Below are 7,947 nucleotides of genomic sequence, written 5' to 3'. Positions count from 1 at the left end.
ATGATGAGGGAGCTCCATGTCTCCTTTTAACTCTTTTAGAAGAGGAAGATGAAGAGTGCCTCGATCTACTAGGAGATCGGGATCTTTTTAGAGTGCTTTTTGTGACGCTCCGATTCTTTCGAATCAGACGATTTTTTATGTCTTTTCAACGAGGCCTTCGAAGAGGCCTTCGAAGCTTCCCGCCCCACCGCCAGTTTACCTTTACTCTCACTAAGGGCCTTCTCTGTCATCGACTGACAGGAGCCACAGTCGCTGCTTCGATTATCTGAACCTAGGCACCAAAGACAAATTGCGGTGAGAATCTGTTATCGACATCTTCGAACCGCAGTCAATAAATTTTATTAACCCAGTTTTGGGTTTAGGAGTAGATGAAGACATTTTATGAAGAAAATTTCGAAGCGTGCCGTTCGGAGCGAAGCAATCGGAAAAACGGAACTGAAGCCAACGGGCGCGGCACGAGTTATTTATACTGATGGTGACGTCGACACGGTACGGAGCCCGTCGAGGGACATCGACGCCACAACCTCATGCACAGAGCCCTCTGGCGAAAATCTTTTTCCGAAGCAGCGAAGCTGGCGAAATCGAATATCACAAGATGAGGAATATGTGGGAGTACACAATCCACTCGAAGTGTGGGGTACAAAATACATATAACAGGAATGGCAGACTGGGCACAAAAATGAACATTCCATGTTTCTGCATTATAAACATCTTTTTCTTGCACTATTCTCTGGCACTTGGCATATGTAACAATCCAGAGGAAAACATGGAAGAGACAGATGAAGGATTTTAAAATGAACTTTAATATATGGTTATGGTACTGGGCAGTTTTTATTCCATCCAAATTTTAATATGTCTTTGTTTGAGAGTGCATCATGTCTTGATCGGCAATACAGTCGCTGGTCCGCACACATTCAGCCTCCGCCTGGCTCCTGCACATCCTTAATTGCAGCGACGGAAGCAGCCGGGCCTGGATCTTCAAACCCTGGCGCCGTAAATGCTCATCAAAGTTCATGAATCTTAAATGCAATAATTAAACCACCAAACATGTTACTTCTAGTGTGTTTCCGGCATAGTTTCCAATGTAAAAGCGTTCCTTACAATGTGGACTGGAGTTTCATGCCATGCAGAAGAAACGCCTACAAAATGAAGAAAACAGAAAAGTGAAGTGATGAGGGTTTGAAAAGTCTACAAAATGTCATGTTGTGGCATTGTTAACGCTTTTGCTCGCTGCTCCCAGATTAGTTTTGTTGGGAAGCAGGGGTGATTGTCCCAGCTCCCTGCAAGAAGTTATCCCACGAGAAGGAGGGCACAAGCCTCCGACCTTCACCAGTCCAAACCCTAAGTTATAATGCCCAGATGCTCCCATCCCAAGACCCCAGCATTCCAGGGTACCAGCCAGCCCCAGACCACCAACTATAAAACTGTTAGATCGCCAATTTATCAGGAAGATCACAGCAGAATATCCTGGACCCCTGTGATTTGTGCTGCGAGGTGCCAGGGAGGGAAAGTAACACATTTAAGCCAGGGGTGGGAAGAACTGGAACGGCATTGATGCCACTGGGATCGAGTTGAGGTCCCAAGTTATCAGGACCTCGAAAGTAGCCTCTACCGCCCCCCCATGTCTGCAGTACCAGGTACAAATTAGGCCACAGATAGGAGATGTACTGAATTGAGTTAGTAAGTGGCAATTAGGAGCTTTGCGCTAGCTGACGTACAACGAAGAACCTCACGTGGACGAAGATAGATAGAAGAAGCAGGGACCAATGACCTGGCATCCCATATGGAGATGGCCACCTATGTATAGGGTCAAACCAACCAGCTACTTAGATTTGTAACCTATGTGATGTACGTCAGTTGTGATACTTTTACCTTTAAATAGTACTACTCATGCCTATCTCGTCACAGCGCTACGTGACAGCAGAGTTTTTTTCTAGCGCATATTAGTCATTTTCATGAGAATAAACCTTGTCCTCCTTGCAAGAGGTGTGCTGGGCCTTTCTCCTTAGAGGGTTGTTTTTTCTGGTGCGAGCATTGAAGGGCTTCTCTACATTTTTGGTGACCCTGACGTGATCCCAGATTTTCAGCAAATCCGGAGGCTTCAAGACTGCACATCTGGAGGGGTGTGCCCACCTTCAGTGACCAGTCACAAACGCGCAACCCATAGTGATGTACAGGAGCAGTTTTCACAGATTTCCTGTCTGCTCTTTGCAGCGGGGCGCAGCTCCTACGAAGGTGCATGGCGTTATTGGGACCCAGTGACGGAGGAGCTCCGGGGAACATGCAGATGTAAGTGCATCTCGTGCAGGCAATAACAGGGGTTGAAGCCAATTGAGGAGTGAGGGAACGGGGACAACGGTTTGTGGATTTGTGTGTGTGAAGAAGAGGGGGGAGCAAGAAGAATACATCTTACCTGGTAACATCTTACATGGTAACGTTCTTTCTATGGATGTTCCTCCGACGTATTCCACATCTATGACAGTAATGACCACAGCTGTGCTGTTTCAGAAAACTTTTTGGTGTAGGCTTCCTGCGTCTATTCGCAGTCCCTCGAGGCCCTCTGTCGAGGGTCGACGACACCGGATGTTATATATAGGACGCACGTAGCCTCCGTTTTTTCCCCCAGAACGTGTGGCACCAATCTCCTGCCAGTATGACTGCAGAAAGCCTTGCGGAAACGTAAGCTGCAATCGCATAAGAAATTCTGTAGAGGGGCAGGCTGGGAGGGTTCGATGTGGAATATGTCAGAGGAACATCCCATTGAAAGAACGTTTTCAGTAAGATAAGTAACTTGTTCTTCGAGGGGATTGTGTCCTCCGATGTATTCCACATCTATGACAGACTCCCAAAGCAGTACCAACGTATGGAGGTGTGAAAATAATGAACAACTTTAGATATTTAGAATGCCCAATCAAATTGCTGAATACAGGACTGCCTTACCAAAGGCCAAATCCATGGATGGAGTCCAAGGAATAGTGTCTCACAAAGGTATGGACAGAGGCCCATGTGGCTGCTAACACCCCTCTGTAGGTCAGTGGAGGCAGCCACACCCATAGTAGAGTGAGCTTGTAAGCCTACTGGAGGGTCCTTTCCCGCCAAACGGTAGCACTCAGAGATCGTCAAAATGATCCATCTGGACAAGGTCTGCTTGGAAACAGGCTGACCGAAACGCCTTCCAGCATAACCAACAAAGAGCTGATCGTCCACTCTGACCCGGGACATTCGTTAGAGACAGAAACTCAAAGCTCTCCTAGGATCCAACCTATGGAGCCTCTCCTCTTCCTTGTCATGATGTGGAAGAGGATAAAACGACGGAAGAATTACCTTCTGGCTCAAGTGGAATTCCGACAATTTTTGGAAGAAAAGAAGGCCGTACCCTAAGGACAACCCTGTCCTTCTGGAACACAGTGAAGGGTGGCTTGGCGGAAAGTGCCTGCAACTCACTCACTCTGCGTGCGGAAGTAACCGCAACTAAAAATACAGTTTTAAAGGACAATAGTCTCAACAGACAAGAATGTAAAGGCTCAAATGGAGCTCCCATTAGGAACTTTAAAACCAAATTAAAATCCCATCCCGGCACCTGGAAAGGCGACGGTGGAAACACATTAGTTAGCGCTTTTAGAAACTGCGAAATCAAAGGGTTCTTAAAATAAGAACATTCCTCAGACGAGCCCTTAAATATGGACAGCGCCGCCAGGTAACCCTTAATGGTACCTACTTGTAGGCCCTTCGGGGCCAAGGAAAGCAAAAAAGACAAAAGCAAAAGGAATGAAACATTGGAAACGATCCACATTCTGTACCCAGAACCAGTCGCAAAACTTTCTCCAGGGCAATGGTACAGGGATTTGGTTGCCGGCTTTCTGGCCGAAAGCAACACCTTCATCACGTTCCAAAAAATAAAGTTGGTACCCTTTAGTGCGCTCCTTGGGAAGAATTACTCAATCACTTGGTTATGTTAATTCCAATTTGTTTATTCAGTATAGGTTCTGGATACTCAATGCACTTCAAGTTTCAATCAATAAACTTTGTCTCCCAGATTGTCTCCCAACACGTGTTTCCCCATGACTTTAGCCACGGTTCCTCAGGGGAGATTCCTTGTCATGTTTTTCATATTTCTGATTAAGTATTGATTGGTATTCAATTTTCTCTCTCATCGGCTCTCTATTTGTCTTCCTTTTGTTCTTTATCCCTTTTTTCTTCTGTTTTTCTTGTGTGTAGATTCTTAAGGATTCAAAGATGTTCCTTTCTCTCGGTACGATTGCCTCTGTGCATCCGTGGTTCCCGTACCTTCATCACGTCTTCGGGGAGGTCCCAATCCTTATACCTCAACCTTTCAGATACCAAGCATGAAGGCTAAGAGACTTGACCTCTGGATGGAGAACCACTTGTGGGGTTCCCCAAAGAGCGCAGATCTCCAACAGAACTTCCTGAGACAGCTCCCACTCGTAAGAGACCGTTCTCGGCCTGCTTAGAGCGCCCGCCACCACGTTTTCGTCTCCGGCCAGATGAACTGCCGAGATCGAAATCTCCTGCTGGATGGCCCAGAACCAGTGTTGCATCCCCTCACTGTACAACGGGAGTGACGCTGCCCCCGCTTCTTGTTGAGGTAGTACATGGCCACTGTATTGTCCGTCATAATCAGGACATTCTTCCCCCGCACAGACGGCAGAAAAGCCTTCAGGGCTAGCCTGATAGATCGCAGCTCTAACAGATTGATGTGGAGTCTGGACTCCGACAGAGACCAAAAGCCGCTGGCTGTCAGCTCGTTGGCATGAGCTCCCCAACCCGTGAGGGATGCGTCAGTCACGATCGTCACCTCCGGCCACGGTTGCCAAAATGGAGCACCCATCATCAGATTGCCTTCGACGGCCCACCACAGAAGATCCTAGGCGATCGAGGGCGGAACCTGAATGGGATCCAACATCCTGCCGGAGAACTGTGACCACTGCATCTTGAAAGCCCACTGCAGAGATCTCATCCGCAGCCTGGCCTCTGGTACAGGAAAATGCAGGATGCCATGAGGCCGAGCAACCTTAAGAACTCGAATGCCGGGAGACTAAGGGCACGTTGAAATTTGTCCAGCATTTGCAGAATGTGATGAAACCTCACCTGGGGAGGTGAACACAGCCTGTGTCGAGCACTGCTCCGATGTACTGGAGCCGCTGGGTAGGTGTCAAATAGGGAGAAGCCCAGCTTGTGAAGGGAGTGGCAGGTGACGGACAGATTATCCAGGGCTTGCTCAGGAGAGCACGCCCTTATCAACCAATCATCCAAGTAGGGGTAGAAGTGAATCCCCCCTTTTCCTGAGATACGCTGCCACCACCACCATCAGCTTGGTGAAGACCCTCGGGGCGGAGGTCAATCCGAACGGCAAGACCCGAAACTGAAAATGCGAGTCGCCAACCGCGAACCTCAGGTACTTCCTGTGCATTGGATGAATCGGCACATGAAAGTAAGCACCCTTGAGGTCTAGAGACACCAACCAATCCTGAAGTTGAAGGGCCTGGAGGACTTGAGAAAGAGTTACCATCTTGAATTTGTCCTTCCTGAGGAGCTTGTTCAGCCAGCGCAAGTCCATGATGGGTCTCAATCCCCCGTCTTTTTTTTGGGATAAAAAAATAAGGGGAATACCATCCGCGACAGGTACCCGTTCTATGGCGCCTTTCTCCAGCAGGGACAGGATTTCCTGTGCAAGGAGCGGATCTGGACGCTTCAAAGAGCTTCCCCGGTGGATTGTGGTGAGGCCTCTGCCGAAAAGGAAGACGATAGACGTGGGCTATGATCTCCAGAACCCACACATCTGAAGTAATGGCACGCCATTCTCCAAGATGCTGCACAAGTCTGCTCCCAACCGGCGAACCATGGGACAGGGCCTCATGACTGAGCAGACCTAAGGGGCAAAGAGGCAACTGCCCGAGTGGCTTTGGCACCTCGAGTACCCCGCTTTCCACCTCTGGTACTCCTACGTTGGCTCCTTTGATTGGCAGCTCCTCTCGATCTACCAAATGAATAGTACCGAAAGGAACCTCCCCTCCATTGCTCTCCTAGGACGAAAAGGCAGAGGTTGACGTACTGCAGCGCCCAAAGACTTTGGAGCAGCTTTTGAGGTCTGCAACCTCTCAAGGCTCTCGTCAGCTTTACTGCCAAACAGATGCTCACCATCAAAGGGCATGTTGAGAAGCCGTGATTGCACATCAGGGGCAAACCCCGACTTCCGCAACCACGCAAACCTGCCTATCAGGGTGCTCGCAGCCATGGACCGACTGACACAGTCTGCCATGTCCAAACCCGACTGAACAGCTTCACACATGGCATCCTTGACATCCTGCACTAGGGCTAGAAAACCATCCCGTTCCTCCCCTTCGGGAATATGCTCAGCCGCCAACAATGCACAATTCCAGAGTGTGAGTGAATCTTGCCAAGGCACAAATGGAGTTGGCCGCTTTCAAAGCCATACCCCCAGAAGAAAAAAACCTTCTTTGCCCAACAATCAAAGCACTTATCATCCCTATCAGGAGGGATTGTAGGGTACGCAGCCTGCTTTGCTGGGGCCATAGCCGCCTGCACCACCAAACTCTCCGGAGTAGGGTGCGTTGACAAGTAGCAGGACGTCACATCTGGCTGGACGGTATTTTTTTCGGAAGCAACTTATTCACTGCCAGGAGACTCTCCAGAGCAGTCTAAGCCGCTGCCACCCTTCTATGCAAAGCCATATGAAAGGGCAACACAGGGTCAGTGGGTGGACCTTGATCCAGGATAACTCAGATCATCCTGCAGAAAATCAACAGGTGGAGCAGACCACCCCAAGTACTCAGTCACCCTTGACATTAGATGCCTATATGAGGAGTCGGCATGTGTACCAGGCTCAGGCTTGCAAAACTCTACCTCTAGAGAGGTGTCAAGACCACTCGTGTCATGTAAGGATTGACGTAGGACTTCCATTTGACCAGACAACAGGTCATCAGGAACCTCAGGAGGCACAACCATCTCATCAGACCCTTCTTCCACCTATGAAATATACTCCAAAGGTCGGAATAAATCCACTCTGGGTGGGGGAACAGAGAAGGGCTCAAAAACAGGCCTCACGGACTTCCTGAGAGCCGTACTCTGAGTTTCCACAGCCCTTCGGGGCACCTCCGGTAAATCCTCCACAAAAGGCGTAGAGGGTGCCGATGGAGTCTGTGTCGACGTCGACTGAGGTGCTGATGACTTCGACAACTTCTTCGAGGCCGGAGCCCTGAGAGTGTCCTTCGACTGCCTCAGCGCTGATGCCGTCGACATCTTCTTGGAATGCCTCACAAGCGCCGACGGTCTCAATGGCGTCAAGGACCTGGACCTGGCACGGCTATGGCGATCAACCTTGTCCGATCAGGACCTCGACGGTTCCCGATGATCATGGCGACTGCCCGAGCCCGAAGGCGTGCGAGTGGTGGCCCTAGCTCCTTCCTTGCCGGCTTCTCCCGAAGGCGTGGAAAGAACAGTGCCCTGCAATTCGAAAAACGCCATCTGCTGGCGAAACGCGTCCCATTCGGCCTGCGACGAAGACTTGGTGGGACAAGTCAACCGCCTTCTGGTGGAGTCCTCCGAGGAGGACAGGAAAGGTGACCGCTGACGGAGCTTCCTAGAATGCCTAGAAGAGGCAGAGGAATGGCAGGAACCAATCCGAGACCCCCTGGATTTATGCCGACGTGGAGAGTTGCCCCTCGAGTCGTCGGTTGAAAGCCCTCCAAATTTCAACTAACAGGTTTTAGACACCCTACCTACCGTTAATTTCTTCTTCCCCTCCCGCAAGGCCTTCGAGGTCAGGGACTGGCAGTCATTGCAGTCGTCGGTGGCGTGGCTTTTGCCGAGGCACCAGAGACAGATGTCGTGCGGGTCTGTGATGGACATTTTGAAACCGCAGTCACGACACTTCTTAAAGCCCGACTTCGGGTTAGAAGAAGAAGT

At 49.9% G+C, this 7,947-nt stretch overlaps 1 long non-coding RNA gene across 1 annotated transcript in view; it reads right to left on the bottom strand.

Moving 5' to 3' along the window:
* Window positions 1-830: 830 nt before the first annotated feature.
* The window catches only part of LOC138520117 (uncharacterized), a 29,028-nt gene continuing 21,911 nt past the window's right edge, over window positions 831-7,947 (bottom strand). Inside the window, exon 4 of the long non-coding RNA XR_011282798.1 lies at window positions 831-1,139. This is a non-coding gene — a long non-coding RNA (uncharacterized lncRNA). The remainder of the gene's footprint in view (window positions 1,140-7,947) is intronic.

This window comes from Ambystoma mexicanum, chromosome 13, assembly GCF_040938575.1.
Source record: "Ambystoma mexicanum isolate Mex_15411 chromosome 13, UKY_AmexF1_1, whole genome shotgun sequence".
NCBI lineage: Eukaryota > Metazoa > Chordata > Amphibia > Caudata > Ambystomatidae > Ambystoma > Ambystoma mexicanum.
Note: the sequence above shows the minus strand (reverse complement) of the source record. Positions and strands in the feature narration are given on the sequence as shown.